This window comes from Erpetoichthys calabaricus, chromosome 1, assembly GCF_900747795.2.
Source record: "Erpetoichthys calabaricus chromosome 1, fErpCal1.3, whole genome shotgun sequence".
In the NCBI taxonomy this organism is placed as follows: Eukaryota; Metazoa; Chordata; class Cladistia; order Polypteriformes; family Polypteridae; genus Erpetoichthys; species Erpetoichthys calabaricus.
The window spans coordinates 32,608,970-32,628,832 of record NC_041394.2 but is presented as its reverse complement, the minus strand read 5'-3'; the positions used below and the strand labels follow the sequence as shown (position 1 = coordinate 32,628,832).

At 38.5% G+C, this 19,863-nt stretch overlaps 1 long non-coding RNA gene across 1 annotated transcript in view; it reads right to left on the bottom strand.

Annotated features, from left to right (window-relative positions):
• Positions 1–957: 957 nt before the first annotated feature.
• The window catches only part of LOC114648407 (uncharacterized), a 102,620-nt gene continuing 83,714 nt past the window's right edge, over positions 958–19,863 (bottom strand). The window contains exons 2-4 of the long non-coding RNA XR_007933513.1: positions 17,658–18,058; positions 3,181–3,228; positions 958–1,446 (exon numbers count right to left, since the gene is read on the bottom strand). This is a non-coding gene — a long non-coding RNA (uncharacterized LOC114648407). The remainder of the gene's footprint in view (positions 1,447–3,180; positions 3,229–17,657; positions 18,059–19,863) is intronic.

Here is a 19,863-nt window from a genome sequence, read left to right as displayed (position 1 = left end):
ACGTCAGAGCGACAGGCCGGATGTCATTCAGCTCACCTGGACGTGATACCTTTGGGACTGGGGTGAATTTCATGTGTGTTCCGTGTCTACAACAATCTATGTAAACACATCATTAAAACAGAAATATTTTTCATGTTTTAGTAATAAATGACAAAATCCAGACATGAATTGTATAATGTGTGAAGGCTGATTTCCAAATATCAAATAAACACTTTCACAAAAGGTATAAGTGTGATACAACAGCTTCTGTGGTGCAGTGGTAAAAACTGCAGACTTATCATCAAGAGGTTGTGAATTCGAAACCAGCTACCTCACAAATTTACCCTTTTCAGTAGTAAGCTGCTCTTATTGTTAATATTATACAATAAAACATATACCGGTATTTGATTTGTGTCTGTAACAGCCGGTGTAAATTTATAGTACTTGTAAAAGTTAGCGTTTTTTTTTTTTCTTTTTTTTTTACTTTTATTCTCTCAGTCACGATCATGATACAACACCTACCCCCGGCCCAGATCTGACGCTGTTAGTTTTTATCTGAAACTAGGAATAACTATAGATGTGAGTGGTGTTTTGAGAAAATGGAACTGGAACGTCTCTGATCTGGAGGGATAATAGTTGACACACTAACGCTGATGTGTCATGCCTTTTTAGTATGTCATTGTCACTTGAATTTTTTCTATTCAGTTTTATTGAGTGTTCCTGCTCACGCTGAATTAGTAGGCACCTTATGGTCCATGATGTCAAAGCCGCCCTGACAAAAAATAGAGACATTAGTATATATAATATTTGGAATAATTAATTTTATGACCTGTATAGTACATTTCGGAAAACATTGTGGCACTAATGCAATGTTATTCATATTATTCATATTCATTCGCAAGCCTTCTTGCAGTTGTTATCAGTGACCGCGTTTTGGTTTTTTTATTTCGATCTTGCCAAGTCTCTACTTTTTGGTACATGGTGAAGTTTTATTTTGTACTCCAGGACATGCAAAGAAAAGAATAGTACGGAGAGGTCAGTTCCACGCTATATGCTATTATCAAATTCAAATGTTAACAGTTCTCACACACCCAAGGACTGTCCTTCTCACATTTATGACATGTGTGCCTGTTGCAATGTACACACTTCTCTCTATGCAGTGGTTCCTATTACATTGAAGGGGCACCTGACACTGACTGAGTTTGCTTTCCTGGGGGAAGCAGCGGTCTTGGAACAGAAGCTTGTTGATGTTGCATCCTCTTTTTCTTTTTCCATCACCTTTTCTTTTAAGAAGCGATGGCAAAGTTCCTCTACAAGGTGAGCAAAGAACACTCTTCTTTTCTCAGTGGACCCCGTACATGCCTTGCACAGTACATGTGCGTTCATCGCCACCAGGTCAAGCATTTTGTAGCACACAGCAGCCAACCACCCGCATGTTCCTGTTCACACTGAATAAGCTCACGCTTTCTGGTCCATGATGTCAACACAGCACCGGGCAAAAAAAGAAAGAGACAGATATATGTGACATTTTGAAGAAATCATTTTATGACCTGAATAATACCAACCAGAAATCATCATCGGACTAATGCAATATTATTTGAAAACAAACAGCATCAGATTAGGTGTAAATTTACACTGATGCTGTTTGTTAGGGTCAGATCAGGGGGTATGGGGGGAGGGAGAACGTGAACGTGACAGACAAGTACCATAAATTTACACCAGATCTGACGCTGTTCAACATCTGTCTGTCTGTCTGTCTGTCTGTATGTTTGGCTGTCCTCTTTAATGAGAGAACTACTTAACGGATTTAGATTGGGTTTTTCCCTATAATTTGCTTGAAAATTCCGGTTGATTTTGCAACCTCTTTCATTGCACTAAGTATTATAGTTTGCTTGCTGTACCGATTTATTTGTGCGAATCCGAGACAGACACAGCGGACCAAGCAGAAAGGGAGCTGGGGCCCTCATCACTCACACGACAGCCTCGGGGTGTACCTTACATCCGCTTAGATAGCCTCACAGGTGGTGCAGTGGTAGTGCTGCTGCTTTGCAGTAAGGAGACTGTGGAAGATTGTGGGTTCGCTTCCCGGTTCCTCCCTGTGTGGATAGTGCTTTGAGTACTGAGAAAAGCGCTATATAAATGTAATGAATTATTATTCTAGCGAATGAAAGTACTACTTAATGGATTTACATCAGGTTTTTTACTAGAATTTGCTTGAACATGCTGGTTAATTTTGCGACTTCTCTCAAGAGCAACTAGACTGATTCCAGGGCTCAAGGGGATGAATTATGAAGAAAGATTAATGAGCTGAGCTTTTTCAGTTTAAGCAAAAGAAGATTAAGAGGTGACCTGATTGAAGTATTTAAAATTATGAAAGGAATTAGTCCAGTGGGTCGAGACTTGTTTTAAAATGAGTTCATTAAGAACACTGTGTCACAGTTGGAAACTCGTTAAGGGTAATTTTCACACGAATATTAGGAAGTTTTTCTTCACACAGAGAACCACAAACACTTGGAATAAGCTACCAAGTAGTGTGGTAGACAATAAGACTTTAGGGACTTTCCAAACTCGACTTGATGTTATTTTGGAAGAAATAAATGGATAGGACTGGTGAGCTTTGTTGGGCTGAATGGCCTGTTCTTGTCCAGATTGTTCTAATGTTCTAATGAAGGGTGGTAGATTAAACTGTTGAGAACTTTTTTGCTTGCTTAAGAATAAACAAAATCTTGTCTCCCAGGCCATGGAGAATGAAAGGCAGCACCTCTGCCTGCAAAACGATCAAATATCAGCAGGTCTTACTGCTTTATATAAACAACTGATTCTTATATAAATTGGTTATTTGTAATTATAAATATGTTGTATATGTGAGTAATCTGCTCTTTAAGTCATGATCAGTGTATTGAGATGAGCTGTTCTTCTTGCAATAATTGTAAAGCTTTTTGATTCAGCCTTCTAAACTGTGCATGGAGTTTGATTTTTCCATGTTCTGTTCTCATGTGGATTTAATCCTTTCAAGTACTCTTGCTAGATTCTATAATTCAAGCACATTTGTTTGTGATTTTAAATGGATTTGTAACTGCTTTGTTATCTCTTATAGCTGGAATAGCTTCTGCCTTGACATATACCAAAAAATTAAAAAATTACTAAACTTCCATTATGTCACAAAAATACAAAATGAATTTAAGAATAACATGAATTTACCTGGTAGTGGGTCACATCTGGAGTATATAATTTACTGTCAATGTATGTCTTAAATAAAAACAAACAAAAAAAAAAAACAATAAATAAATACATTATTTTAGTTAAATATACTGATCTAAATATATTTAACTTGCAGAATATCTCATTCTGAAATACATGAAATCTGTTAGTGTAAAACAATTTGTAAATTTTATTGATGAGAACCTTGATGGCTCACAACGTAAAGAAAAGATATTTTATAGGTCTTCCTATTCCTTCTTTGAGTTCATTCATGTTTATTAATCACACCATATGGTTTTCTACAACAGTGTGCTCACTTTCTAATAGGCATTTTAAGGTAGGTGTCTACCTTAATAAAAGGACAAGTGACTGTGTGTCTATCTGGTTACTATGTCTCTTCCATTCCAACAGATAGTGCATCACAGACATTTGTAGTAATAAAATGCATTGCATTTGTCCTTCCAACAGATGGCGTATCACAAACATTAGCACTGCTTATACGAATCTAATACCAAATGACATATAACAGACATTTCCATTGCATTTGTCATTCAAGTGGAGCATCACAATCATTTATAGTAATTCATTTTATTGCTACAAATGTTTGTTATTCACCAGCTATTGGAATAGAAAATATAATGCATTTTATTACTACATGAATTGCAAAATATATTCCAATAGATGGTGCATTACAAACGTTTGTTACTGCTGTGGTCTATATCCAGCCATCTCTAATGGTGGCACACTTAGTATTAGAAAAATGTCCTAGGTGTCCCATTTACTTTTAACAGTAACACTGTCAGGTTAGCATTTTTGCAGAATATCAACATGTCCCTTTTATAAAATCCTACATTCTAAAAAAGGCACATACAGACAAGCTACTTGACATTTTCCTTACAGTGCTAGGTGCCAATATTTTGCAGAGTCCGCTCAGCACCATGTCTCATCAATTAAAATTAATGAAAACACTTCTTGTGTTATGCTTTTGTTGCATAATTTTTGTTGAGGAATGAGAAATGTGATATTCTCAAGTTCAAAATTCACATGTCTCATAAAACATGCCCAAATTTAATCATATATTGCTATTCAGATATCATGATAGAAACTAAATTTCACTTAAAAGGAATAAACTTAAAAGAATTTATGTGCTGAAAAACTTTGGCTTTGTATCCTTCAATCAGATTTGTGACCAAAAAGAAGAAATTGCAGCCAAAAGATATTTTTTCCATATTTAGGACATGTGTACACTGTACTGTGCAAATTTACCAAAACATCTGCCAGATGCACTTGATTATTTAAAGTAAAAAAATATTTTTTTTAAGCTTGTATTTTTATGTAAGTAAAAATCTGAAATATTTTTTGAAGGAAAGACAGGCAGCTGTGTTTTGAAACCTGGGCAAAGTAAGGGTCTCTTGACTAGACCACTGTTGCACCAAGCTCATTATCAGGCTACGTCCACAATACTACGTTTTCATTTAAAAATGACATTTTAAATGGTGCATACTAGTGTTTTCAGACGGTTTCTAAAAGTATCTTCATCCACACTATAAATTACTGAAAATGCATACGATGCAGATGTTCACCTACACCACGAGCATCGAATTCCGGTTCTGGTGGGCCACAGTGGCTGCAGGTTTTCATTCTAACCATCTTCTTCATTAGTGACCAGTTTTTGCTGCTTATTAACTTATTTTGCCTTTTAATTAACTTGACTCAGGCCCCTTAATTGTTTCTCTTTCCTGAAGTAGCAGCCAAACAATCATGAGACACAAAACAAGCCACCACATGACCAGCTCACCTGTGCCCACCACACAATATCTGAAAATAAAGAAAAGTGAAGGTCTCAGTAAGGTTGATCTATCAGGTCACCAAAACATTTTGATGGTGTTCTTAGTAAAATAGAAAATCAACAGTTTTGGAAATATCTGCAGTAGCAGAATAAGAACAGAAACAAGCTGTGGAATTAAATAACAGGTTTAAATAACAGCAAGAATCATCTACTCATTAAGAGACTGGTGGGAGTGAAATTGGTTGGAGTTTGAAATCCCAGTTTAGCTGGTCATCTGTTGCCTCATTGCACATCTCATTTCCGTTTGGCTGTCATTTAATGAAGGAAGGAATAAAATCAGAGGACTGAATCCTTCAAAACAGGGCTGTTAAAATGAAGGGAAAAGAAGTTAATTAGCTGTGAAAACTAGTCACTGATTAAGAAAAGGGTTAGAATGAAAACCTGCAGCCACTGCGGCCCTCCAGGCCCGGAGATTGATACTCTGGAGCTATACTGAGCATGCGCACACTGGAGGAACAATCCCTGAAGGGGTGGTAACGCGATTTATTGCAAAACTGTAGTGACTGGTAAATTATTTACTTTTTGTGCATTGCGACACCCCATTTAGTGGTAACGTGGACACTAAACTACACACAGGGCCTGTAGTTTGGGGCTGAACAGGACCGACAGGAGAGATTTAACACTCAGAGCCACAGACAAAAATACAGGTGCTGGTCATAAAATTAGAATATTATGACAAAGTTGATTTATTTCAGTAATTCCATTCAAAAAGTGAAACTTGTATATTAGATTCATTCATTACACACAGACTGATGTATTTCAAATGTTTATTTCTTTTAATGTTGATGATTATAACTGACAACTAATGAAAGTCCCAAATTCAGTATCTCGGAAAATTAGAATATTGTGAAAAGGTTCAATATTGAAGACACCTGGTGCCACACTCTAATCAGCTAATTAACTCAAAACACCTGCAAAAACCTTTAAATGGTCTCTCAGTCGAGTTCTGTAGGCTACACAATCATGGGGAAGACTGCTGACTTGACAGTTGTCCAAAAGACGACCATTGACACCTTGCACAAGGAGGGCAAGAAACAAAAGGACATTGCTAAAGAGGCTGGATGTTCAGAGAACTCTGTGTCCAAGCACATTAATAGAGAGGCGAAGGGAAGGACGAGATGTGGTAGAAAAAAGTGTACAAGCAATATGGATAACCGCACCCTGGAGAGGATTGTGAAACAAAACCCATTCAAAAATGTGGGGGAGATTCACAAAGAGTGGACTGCAGCTGGAGTCAGTGCTTTAAGAACCACCACACACAGACATATGCAAGACATGGGTTTCAGCTGTCGCATTCCTTGTGTCAAGCCACTCTTGAACAAGAGACAGCGTCAGAAGCATCTCACCTGGGCTAAAGACAAAAAGGACTGGACTGCTGCTGACTGGTCCAAAGTTATGTTCTCTGATGAAAGTAAATTTTGCATTTCCTTTGGAAATCAAGGTCCCAGAGTCTGGAGGAAGAGAGGAGAGGCACAGAATCCACGTTGTTTGAGGTCCAGTGTAAAGTTTCCACAGTCAGTGTTGGTCCATTGTGTTTTCTGAGGTCCAAGGTCAACGCAGCCATCTACCAGGAAGTTTTAGAGCACTTCATGCTTCCTGCTGCTGACAAACTTTATGGAGATGCAGATTTCATTTTTCCAACAGGACCTGGCGCCTGCACACAGTGCCAAAGCTACCAGTACCTGGTTTAAGGACGATGGTATCCCTGTTCTTGATTGGCCAGCAAACTCGCCTGACCTTAACCCCATAGTGAAGAGGAAGATGCAATTCAGAAGAGCTGGAGGCCACTATCAGATCAACATGGGCTCTCATGACACCTGAGCAGTGCCACAGACTGATTGACTCCATGCCACGCCGCATTGCTGCAGTAATCCAGGCCAAAGGAGCCCCAACTAAATATTGAGTGCTGTACATGCTCATACATTTCATGTTCATACCTTTCAGTTGGCCAACATTTCTAAAAATCCTTTTTTTGCATTGGTCTTAATTGATATTCTAATTTTCCGAGATACTGAATTTGGGACTTTCATTAGTTGTCAGTTATAATCATCAACATTAAAAGAAATAAACATTTGAAATACATCAGTCTGTGTGTAATGAATGAATCTAATATACAAGTTTCACTTTTTGAATGAAATTATTGAAATAAATCAACTTTGTCATGATATTCTAATTTTATGACCAGCACCTGCATACGATTTCAACACAAACATGCAGTTTACAGGTGCAGGGACAAAACCATGTCATGTGAGCTTTGTAACACAGTCCAAAGCCAATGACACATAATGATTATTTACAGCAATTACAGTGAAATCCAATGTCCCCAAATCAAAATGAAAAACGTGTATACATACACTAGGAATGGCAGTCTTCCTCTATTAATATACTGTTCAGGAATTTGTTCCTTAAAGCACAAAACAATTCACAGTCCCAAAAAATAATCTACAAAAAAAAGTACAAAAAGAAGAATCAAGAATATATACAAAAAAAAAGCAAAAAGTTCATCAAAACCCAATCAATATAAATACCTCCACCAATCCTTTGCTATTACTAGGAGACATCTATAATAAAGCAAAAGGACAAATATATGCAAAAATAAGTACTAGCCATTAGCAACTATTGCACTCTAAAATTCTCTACCTCACTCTCTCTACTCTCTCTACTCTACCTCACTCTCTCTACTCGTCAAAAGACAGAAAGAAAGATGACCCCTGTAAGAAGAAAAGCCTTTTATACTTGGGAGGGTTACTTTCATCCAGTTACGCATCACATAGCTCCCTTCCTCCAATCGAGACTGATATGGACACACCTCTGTAAAGCCTCTGTCAAATTAAATGGCAGACTTGCATGCGCACGCAACCACACCCACAAAGTGCTACAGACAGACATGACGAGTCTTTCTCCAAACTTACTATAGTAAACTACTCTTTCGTTTTTAATCGGGATCCCTTCACTGAAACAATGCCAAGTTTTATATCAAACTAACACTCCACGCTTCTTCTTTTGCAGAGGTGGGTGGCTATGAAGGCGCTCACATTTTGACTGGGCACAGGTGAAGTTCAGTAGGCCTTTCCTGAACCTGTGTACCCCAGCTGCCAGTGGCACAGAATGTTCACAGAAGCATACACTTGCACTTCAAATGTTTCAAAAGGTAAGTGCTTTTACTTTACAGTGTAAGATGTTGTACACTTTTTCTCTACACTGGTAATGCTTGGCAGGTGCATGCATGCATGCAGCATTCAGACTCTTCAAAACACAATTTAGACAAAACAACAGGTGCCATAAAGCAACTCAATGTCCTTTATCTTGGACTATTGCTTTTTTTCAATGAAGGATGACAATTAAGGGAATGAGATGTTGTAATAAGCAGGATCCAATCTGTAAAAGTTGAATTTGAATCCTGGTACAATGTGCAGCTAGCATGTGTCTGAGTCTCATATCCTTCTGAGCTTATGCTTAAAAGCTGATGCTGTTATTTCATTATTCACTATGATAAAGGCATTTTTTGTTATGTTATATAACCCTTAAGAGAAAATGTTATATTATGTGGTATAATCATCTACTGTATATATACAGTATAAAAGACCAAGTCGCCCGACCATGGGGTACGCACGCACGCACGACAGAGCCCCGCCTGCCAACTCTAACCCTCCTCCCGCATCCACCGTCGCTCTCGAGGCATGCACACTGCCTGCTCATGTGCCCACCCCCAACTCCTCACTAAACACATCCTGAGTCGCTTTGGTCTGTGCTACAGTCCACATGCACCTCTGAGCCACGTTGACTGTTCATTTTCCTAACATGGCCACCACTTCACATGTGTTTCATGGAAACAACTCTTCTTTCAAGGTTATACAAATTCCTGCATCAGGTAACTGTTTCTTTCTATCAGTCGGATATTTCTGGAAAAATGTCATCGACGAAACTGTTGCTCTCGAACTTCGCAACATGGCTGTAACCTTTGTTTGCCAACATTGTGATAACTTCAGCAACGTGCTGTCCGTTGTTCATAGTCACGGAAGCATAGTCATACATTCTGCTTAACAATACGCTGACTACATGAATACTTACAGAGTTTATGGTGGCGAGGCAGAAATTGTGGCGATGTCCCAAATACTTCCAGCTACTATCACCATTCACTTCCAAGAGCGTCCTTCATTCCCCGAAGAATTTCTTAGCAGTCTTACTCCCACTGGCATGCCTCCACATTAACTCAAAATTAAAATTGGTTCAGTCGTCATGCTTCTCAGAAACCTCATGCCAGCAAGAAGTCTCTGTAATGGCACTAGACTGACTGTTACCAGCATTCACCGCAATGTACTGGAGTGTAAAACTATCACAGCTGCTACCTCACAAACTGTCCATATTCCCCAGATTTCCCTGACCCCATCAGATTCAAATTTGCCTTTTGCTTTTGCACGCAGACAATTTCCTGTTAGATTGACCTTTGCAATAACAATTAATAAGGCACAGGGCCAAACTTTCAAAAAGATATGCCTGTATCTGCCAAAACCAGTTTTCAATCACAGACAATTGTATGTTGCTCTCTCCAGAGTTCCATCTTTTCATTCACTCACAGTCGTATCCTCAAACCCACCCCATTTGGACAACTGTGTCTTTCAGGAAGTGTTCACCCATCAATAAATAATTATGCGGCTTATACTACGCCGTGGGTTGGCTAGTTTTTCTATATTTTGCTTAGTACTAAATTTCCTGTTGATGTACCTAGCTGGATTATAAATTAGACCATAAGAATCCATAAGAAAACAGAATGAACGTGCAGAAACTCACACGTCTCCTAAAATAAGAATAAAAGTAATTCATTTATCAGATAAAGGGGATTATCAGAGAAGGACTGGAACAGAAAATGTCTATATGCAGATGATATGGTTTTGTATATATCAGACCCACAAAATACTGTGCCTGCAGTCTTAACAGCACTTACAGAATTTCAAAAGATCTCTGGTCTCAAAATTAATTTGAATAAAAGTGTGCTCTTTCCAGTGAATTCTCAAGCAAACAATATTAGATTGGACACCTTCCCTTATATCATTGCAGATCAGTTTAAATACCATGGGGTAAATGACACAATGAAACATAAATCTCTTTAACAACACAATTTCGCTGTCTGTATGGAAAAAATTAAGCAAGACTTGCATAGATGGTCAACCCTCCACCTCACTTTAGCTGAAAGAATTAACGTTGTTAAGATGAATATCGGGCGGCACAGTGGCGCAGTGGTAGCACTGCTGCCTCGCAGTAAGGAGACCTGGGTTCGCTTCCCAGGTACTCCCTGTGTGGAGTTTGCATGTTCTCCCCGTGTCTGCGTGGGTTTCCTCCGGGTGCTCCGGTTTCCTCCCACAGTCCAAAGACATGCAGGTTAGGTGTATTGGCGATCCTAAATTGGCCTTGGTGTGTGTATGTGTGTCCTGCGGTGGGTTGGCGCCCTGCCTGGGATTGGTTCCTGCCTTGCACCCTGTGTTGGTTGGGATTGGATCCAGCAGATCCGAGACCCTGTGTTCGGATTCAGCGGGTTGGAAAATGGATGGATGGATGGAAGATGAATATCCTTCCAAAGCTTCTCTTTTTATTTCAAAACATTCCAATATACATCAATAAATAATTCTTTAAGCAATTACATTCAACCATAACCTCATTTATTTGGAACGTAAAACATCCACGCATCCAAAGAGCAACCCTACAAAGACCTAAGACAGAAGGTGGCATGGCTCTACCTAACTTTCAGTTTTACTACCGGCCAGCAAACATACAAGCTATAAAAACCTGGACACAAATAGATGAACATACACAGGCTTGGTCAGCAATAGAAATAAAATCCTGCAGTACTTCTCTATATTCCCTTTGCTTTGTGCCCCAAGTACTAGGGTGTTGTACCGTGTTAGCCATTATGAATGTAGAGAAAAGCCAAGCAAAATGACACCTTTTATTGGCTAACTAGAAAGATTACAATATGCAAGCTTTCGAGGCAACTCAGGCCCCTTCTTCAGGCAAGATGTAATACAGAAACTGAAGTTTCCTATGTTTATATACACACTCTAGGACAAGAAACAACATTGGTAAATCTTTAAATGAGAGATTTTGTATGTAAAAAATTAATAGATTAATTCAGGCTAGGGTTAATTTAGCAAGAGAGAAAAGAACAATGGATTGTCAAGATCTCTGGATAAGATAACTGTCCAACAAAGTCTTTTGAAGTTTGTAATGAGTTTTTCAAAACAATGTGGGTCTGTAGACAGATTGTCTGTCATTCTGAGAGATGTAAACAATCCTCATATCTGGCCATAAAACTCTTGTCTTTATTCAATCCATGTTGTAAAGTATTAAATTTTAGCATGAGTTTAACTTCCCATTCTTTTCTCTCTTGCTGTGTTTTGAAGTTGCCCATAAGCACTGTGACCTTAAAGTCCTTCTCACAGTGTCCATGGCTGTTGAAGTGGGCCGCCACAGGAACATCTGTGTTGCCATGTTTAATGTGGAACCTGTGTAAGTTCATTCTCTGGCGGAGTGTTTGTCCAGTTTCTCCCACATAGAGTGCAGTGTCAGGACATTTCATGCAGAAAATTAGGTAGACTACATTAGATGATCTGCAGGAAAATGATCCCTTGATGTGATGTTCGAGTCGGCAGTGTGGTATAACTATACGGTCTGTATCATAGATGTGGGCACATGTTTTGCATCTTTTCTGTAGGCATGGAGATGTGCCATTTTCTGTTGGTTCACTTAGGGAGCCTCGGACAATTAATTGTTGAAGGTTTGGTGGTTGTCTGTATGCCAGGAGGGGAGGTTCAGGAAATACATTTTTTAGTGTTTGGTCATTGTTTAGTATTGGCTGAAGTTCTTTTATAATTTTTCGAAGTGTTTCAAGATGTGGGTTGTAGGTGACAACAAGGGGGATGCGATCCTTGTTGTCTTTGTTTTTATATTCCAGAAGGTTGTCTCTGGGTATGGCAGTAGCTCTTCTTATTTGAGTGTCTGTTGTTTTCGGGGTGTAACCTTGTTTGATGAAATCTTGTCTGAGCTCCTGCAGTTGTTGATCCCGGTCTGTTGGGTCTGAGCAAATACGATTGTACCGTATTGCTTGGCTGAAAATAATGGAGCGCCTTATATGCTTGGGGTGGAAGCTATCATTTTTCAGGTAGGTCCGTCTGTCTGTCGGTTTGTGAAAAATAGAAGTTACAAGGGTGTTGTCTTTCAGTTGAACGGTGGTGTCAAGGAAGCTGACTTCTGTTTTTGAGTAATTCAGCTTCAGCTTTATGTTGGGGTGAAAACAATTATATTCATTATGAAAATGGAGGAGGTCCTTTTCACTGGCAGTCCAGATTATGAAGATGTCATCTATGTAACGGAGATACAACATTGGTTTTACGATGCACATTGACATGAAATCTTCCTCCAATTTTGCCATAAAAAGATTTGCATAGTGAGGTGCAAACCGACATCCCATTGCAGTCCCCATTTGTTGTAAGTAGCAATCCTGTCCAAAAGAGAATAGATTATGTGTCAGAGTGAATTTTATCATTTCTATTACTGACTTTGTGGGTAAATCATGTTGTTTGAGGTACATTTCACATGCCAATATGCCATCATCATGGGGGATGTTAGTGTAAAGTGCCTCAACATCCATTGTGACCAGTAAGGTTCCCTCAGGTAAGGGGCCTAAAGCAGACAGTTTTTTTAAGAAGTCAGTGGTGTCCTGGATGTAGCTGGTTGTGTTACGGGTGAGGGGTTTAAGGATCTGCTCCACCCAACCTGAAACATTTTCTGTAAGGGAGCCAATTCCTGAGATTATAGGTCTTCCTGGGTTCCCTTCTTTGTGGATTTTAGGAAGCATGTAGAAGTAACCCATTTTGGGGTTCTCAGGAATTAAACTGTTTACATGATCCCTGATGTCAAGAGGAAAGCTACTTACTATTTTTTTTAGTTCCTTTTTGTAGAGATCTGTTGGGTCTTCTTGCAGTTTGTGATAATGCATAGTATTGGACAATTGTCTTTGTGCCTCCTGTATGTAATCTGATGTGTTCATGATGACTAAAGCACCCCCTTTGTCTGCTGATCTCTACAAAAAGGAACTAAAAAAAATAGTAAGTAGCTTTCCTCTTGACATCAGGGATCATGTAAACAGTTTAATTCCTGAGAACCCCAAAATGGGTTACTTCTACATGCTTCCTAAAATCCACAAAGAAGGGAACCCAGGAAGACCTATAATCTCAGGAATTGGCTCCCTTACAGAAAATGTTTCAGGTTGGGTGGAGCAGATCCTTAAACCCCTCACCCGTAACACAACCAGCTACATCCAGGACACCACTGACTTCTTAAAAAAACTGTCTGCTTTAGGCCCCTTACCTGAGGGAACCTTACTGGTCACAATGGATGTTGAGGCACTTTACACTAACATCCCCCATGATGATGGCATATTGGCATGTGAAATGTACCTCAAACAACATGATTTACCCACAAAGTCAGTAATAGAAATGATAAAATTCACTCTGACACATAATCTATTCTCTTTTGGACAGGATTGCTACTTACAACAAATGGGGACTGCAATGGGATGTCGGTTTGCACCTCACTATGCAAATCTTTTTATGGCAAAATTGGAGGAAGATTTCATGTCAATGTGCATCGTAAAACCAATGTTGTATCTCCGTTACATAGATGACATCTTCATAATCTGGACTGCCAGTGAAAAGGACCTCCTCCATTTTCATAATGAATATAATTGTTTTCACCCCAACATAAAGCTGAAGCTGAATTACTCAAAAACAGAAGTCAGCTTCCTTGACACCACCGTTCAACTGAAAGACAACACCCTTGTAACTTCTATTTTTCACAAACCGACAGACAGACGGACCTACCTGAAAAATGATAGCTTCCACCCCAAGCATATAAGGCGCTCCATTATTTTCAGCCAAGCAATACGGTACAATCGTATTTGCTCAGACCCAACAGACCGGGATCAACAACTGCAGGAGCTCAGACAAGATTTCATCAAACAAGGTTACACCCCGAAAACAACAGACACTCAAATAAGAAGAGCTACTGCCATACCCAGAGACAACCTTCTGGAATATAAAAACAAAGACAACAAGGATCGCATCCCCCTTGTTGTCACCTACAACCCACATCTTGAAACACTTCGAAAAATTATAAAAGAACTTCAGCCAATACTAAACAATGACCAAACACTAAAAAATGTATTTCCTGAACCTCCCCTCCTGGCATACAGACAACCACCAAACCTTCAACAATTAATTGTCCGAGGCTCCCTAAGTGAACCAACAGAAAATGGCACATCTCCATGCCTACAGAAAAGATGCAAAACATGTGCCCACATCTATGATACAGACCGTATAGTTATACCACACTGCCGACTCGAACATCACATCAAGGGATCATTTTCCTGCAGATCATCTAATGTAGTCTACCTAATTTTCTGCATGAAATGTCCTGACACTGCACTCTATGTGGGAGAAACTGGACAAACACTCCGCCAGAGAATGAACTTACACAGGTTCCACATTAAACATGGCAACACAGATGTTCCTGTGGCGGCCCACTTCAACAGCCATGGACACTGTGAGAAGGACTTTAAGGTCACAGTGCTTATGGGCAACTTCAAAACACAGCAAGAGAGAAAAGAATGGGAAGTTAAACTCATGCTAAAATTTAATACTTTACAACATGGATTGAATAAAGACAAGAGTTTTATGGCCAGATATGAGGATTGTTTACATCTCTCAGAATGACAGACAACCTGTCTACAGACCCACATTGTTTTGAAAAACTCATTACAAACTTCAAAAGACTTTGTTGGACAGTTATCTTATCCAGAGATCTTGACAATCCATTGTTCTTTTCTCTCTTGCTAAATTAACCCTAGCCTGAATTAATCTATTAATTTTTTACATACAAAATCTCTCATTTAAAGATTTACCAATGTTGTTTCTTGTCCTAGAGTGTGTATATAAACATAGGAAACTTCAGTTTCTGTATTACATCTTGCCTGAAGAAGGGGCCTGAGTTGCCTCGAAAGCTTGCATATTGTAATCTTTCTAGTTAGCCAATAAAAGGTGTCATTTTGCTTGGCTTTTCTCTTTGTGCCCCAATAAATGCAAGTTATCGCCAATATACTAATAACCCAGTTGTGCTTCACTCACTCAGAATATGGAACCAATGTAGAAAGCATTTTAAGATGGAGAATCTATTATCTGTGTCACCTCTGCATGAGAACCACCTTTTTCAACCCTCGCAAATATATGCAGTTTTTAATATCTAGAAAACATGTAGGATTAAATTGCTTAGAGATCTTTATATAGACAACATCTTTTCATCCTATGAACAATTACATTCCAAATTTAATTTTCCAGCAACACATTTCTTTCACTCTTTTCCCCATCTCCCACCTTCCTCTATGCTGGAAAAAATATTGCTCAGTCTCGAGGACTGCCAGCATTTCTGCAATATATAAAAATATTTTACAGTCCCTCCATTTCAAAGATCCAAGAGGACAGTGGGAAAAGGATCTCTCACTCAACATATCAGAAAAGGAGTGGAAGGTAGCAATGCAGAGAATTCACTCGCGCTCCATATGAGCAAAGCATACAATTATTCAACTTAAAATCATCTATCGAGCACATTTTTCTTGTTTAAAATTGTCCAAAATGTTTCCAGGGTAAGATCCAACATGCATACGTTGCAATCAAGTTTCAGCCTCACTGGGCCACATGTTCTGGGCCTGCAGCAAACTAACATCATTCTGGACAAAAATTTTTAAGTGCCTCTCAGACAGCCTTGGTGCCACAATCCCTCCTAATCCATTAACAGCTGTGTTTGGTGGGCTGACAGATAAAAGTGGAGAAGGACAAACAAACTGGAATTGCCTTCACTACACTATTGGCACGCAGACTTATTTTGTTAAACTGGAAGAATCCTAACTCTCCTCTTTTAAGTCAGTGGGTAACTGATGTTTTATATTATTTGAAATTGGAAAAAATCAAATTCTCACTTAGAGGATCTGTGCAGGATCTAATTAATAATATTTTAGAATAAGCTCTTAAAGCACTAAGGAAGTGGATTCTTTTTCTTCTCCATTTATCTGTATCCGCCTATTAAACTCTTCAATTTATTTATTTTTACTATTTTTAAGTATTAGTCCGTTGGCCATGCTCTCTGGGGGAGGATTTGTTTTCAATCCTATTTTTTTTGTAACAATTGATCTATTTGTATGGAATGATTACAATAAAATCAATAATATTAAAAAAAAAAAAAGTAAAACATTTAAAAAGTCACATACACCCTAAGCTAACAGGACTATCAATCAACCTAGTGGACGGGGTTAAATTGTGGTCTTTAAGGTATCAATGTTTGCCATGTCCCGTTAGCAACTAGGTGTAACCAATCATGTTAAAATTTTTCTTATTATGTAATGAATTCCTTATTTGAGTAGTTATTTAATCAATGAATTGCATAAATATAGCACAGAGGACGCTCTTTTCTTTGGAACACTTACTAATATGACAAGTTATTGCCTCTTGCAAGATTTAGATAAAGAAAACTGATTGACGCTTTCTCCTGTCTGTGTTTTATTGCTTAAATCGGGACATTCCAGTGGGGGGGCGTCTGTTTAAAATATCTTCTTCCACAAATCAGGGAAGGGCTACGTAATAAGCACAAACAAATTAGAGTGTGGTTAAAAATCTGTGTTTTTGAAAATATGCATTGTCTACACTACAAGACCACGCGTTTTCAGAAGCATACATTTCTGCAAAGTGTTTTCAAAAGCCTCTGTTTTTAGGAGTGGAAGGCCAGAGTATTGTGGATGAAAAATGAAAACAGAGACTAATGTCTGCATTTTTAAATGAAAACGTAATTAGTGTGGACATAGCCTTATAGTCACCTTAGTCTTTAAATGAAAGAAGAAGTGAAACGGTTTTAATGTCTAAAAAGGTCAGTGTGACTTCATGGTCCTGAGATTTTATACTGTTTTCCTTGACTCTAAATCGGTTCTGGAACTTTTCCAGAGGTCATTTTAATTTTGAGATTTAAATAGCAACTCCATGTGCCTTCTGACTTTAGAGTCAGGAATTGAGCTGATGAGCCATCAGCAGAGGTGTATTTATGATCAGAGATACCAAGAAAGACTAAAAAATGAGATAAAACATACAGTATTGCCATTTCATATACTGTACTTGGCTATAAAAAACATTTCACAAGTCATTTAAACTGTATTTGTACAAAATAATCGAAATTTAAAATTAATTTAAAATGGTCTCTTTACTCTAGATGAAAAGAATTATGGATAGTATTCAACACATAGCCATTAAATGAAATATCAATGCTTATCAAACATAGAGTAAACACTAAACATTTCTAAAAAGATGGCATATCAATAGTACAGTATAAAATAAACAGAACTGGTTTTAAATTAATAAAGATGTTTAAGTAAAAGGGCTAATTATCTGTTTTATATTGTTCTTCTCCTTTATTAAGCTCAGTTTAAGGATTGTGTTAATAATTAGAAATCATTTTAATTAATAACCTGCAATATAACATTTAAAGAAACAGAGAGCAACAAAGCAGTGTCAGAGCTTGATATTTTGTCACTTACCTCGTTTTTAATGTCATTAATTTCATTAATCACTTTAATCAACTCTAAAATGGCTTCAGTGAAACATAAGTCCTTTCCACCACCATTCAGGGGTACCATTGCAAGTAAAATGAATGGGATTAGAGAAGCAGGGAGTGTCGGTCCAAACTCTTGCATGTCCTTTCACCTCAGTTGTCCTTTGCGGGTAGGCCAAACCTTCCTGAAATGGCAGCTCAGATGGTCTCTCTCTTTACTATTTTGCCATTTTTATGCCAGCTAACATGTCAGGATGGTGATCAATGTGCAGTCTGGCAAAAGCAGAGAACCTCAGGGTACACTTACTCAGGTGAACAACAATTTTCAACTGTCATAGCCATCATTCAATTTCAGTTCAACACTCCATGATGGTCTTCATCCATGGCCTAATAAGACAAAAACCAGAGACAAAGTGAAAACATCTCAGTGACTTTGTTCTGTGCAAGTGAAGAGAGTCTACTTCCATTTATATATTTGTATCTGCTTGAATTCATCCATTGATCTACTTTCTGAACACCTTTATTCCTTTGTGAGGTCTTGTGTTTTTACATTTACATAACCCCATTTCTTTGTGAATTTCTCCCCAGATAGGCTTTGGACATAATCTCTAGCTGGGAATTCCTCTAACCCGAGGCCCCTTGAATTACACTGATTGCCTGATGAACTGGATTAAGTGGATCTGAGAATTTCTTGTTTTGATGATTTTATCCAAAGCCACAGTGGAAAATCTGATGGAAAGGATTGCAATAAAAAATGAATAAAACTACTTCTACATTTCTACAACAAGAGCAGCCTCACCCCATCATTCATTGATCAAGAGTCCAGTCTTTAATACAGATTCAATTTAATTCCTGTCTATGAATTGTGTAAGCAAATATCTCTTATATATATTTCTCTTCTGGTTCGTCCTGCTTCCACTTCAAAACCGGTCCTGCCCACACGCAGCCGACACAGCATTTCTCGATTCCTATTCGTCCTCTTCCATGTCATGCACTATACTGGCCTGCTGAGCGTAATACATCCAACAAGTACTCGAGGTGCTGCCACAACGGTAAAGTAGCTTTACCACCTTTGCAGAAGCCACCTGTGTCTTTACAACAGCTTCTTATACAGCAAACATCAAAAGCTAAAAATTATTGTGAACACATCAGAGAATCCAAGTCTTCAATAGCGTTTGCTTCCATGGGTGCATAGATAACTCAACATCCTGGCCACGGACCATACTGTTTGAAAATACACGGGCAAATTTATCACCAAATCTGTCCACTATACGCTAACACTTCTACATCTCCAGGATATGGACAGTTGTATGTTTTTGACACAGCGCAAGCTACTGAAGTACGCTTACAAAATAAAGCAAACTCTGCATGCAGCGAAAATGTACTTCTCCAGCTAGATTCCATGCTCAAAACCATCAACCCCTTTGCTAAATCATACAAACACATGCATGAAATCGCTCAGTCCAATCCAACAGCATCTGTACGAATGCTTTTCAAGGAAAACCCTACGCAGGATTTACGACGATACAATGTCCCGACATTGCAGCGATTTTCGTCGGAGAAGATGGCGAAACGCCTGCCGAAAGGGACATTTGCATCTATCCCATAGGCAACTCCTGTAAACAGATTTCCACGCTCAATATGAATTGCAATCCTATGGTTTACCCATTTTTATTCCCTTACAGAGACATTGGCTGGCACAAAGATTTACAACATGTTCCCGATAAAAGAACCGCCAAGCGAATAAGGCTTACTCAATGCCAATTTTATGCGTACAGATTAGCAATGAGGAATACATTTAGTATTTTGCACTCCAGCGGCAAACTATTCCAACAGTACGTCATAGATGCGTATGTTAAAACAGAGGGTGTGTGTCTCAACTATCTCAGATTAAATCAACAAGATCTGCGAGTGGAACAATACAAAGGACTTTCAGACGCACTGCAAGCAAACGCTGAAAATAACAACATACGTGTAGGCAAAATGATCATATTACCATCCGCATTTCAGGAAAACCAAGATACATGCAACAAAACTATCAGGATGCTATGGCCATAGTACGTAAATTCGGAAAGCCTGATTTATATATCACTTTCACATGTAATCCTGCTTGGCCAGAAATTCTACATGGACACTGCATCTTTCAAGAAGTATTTATTTCTTCTTGATTTCTGAATTCTTTTCTCACCGTT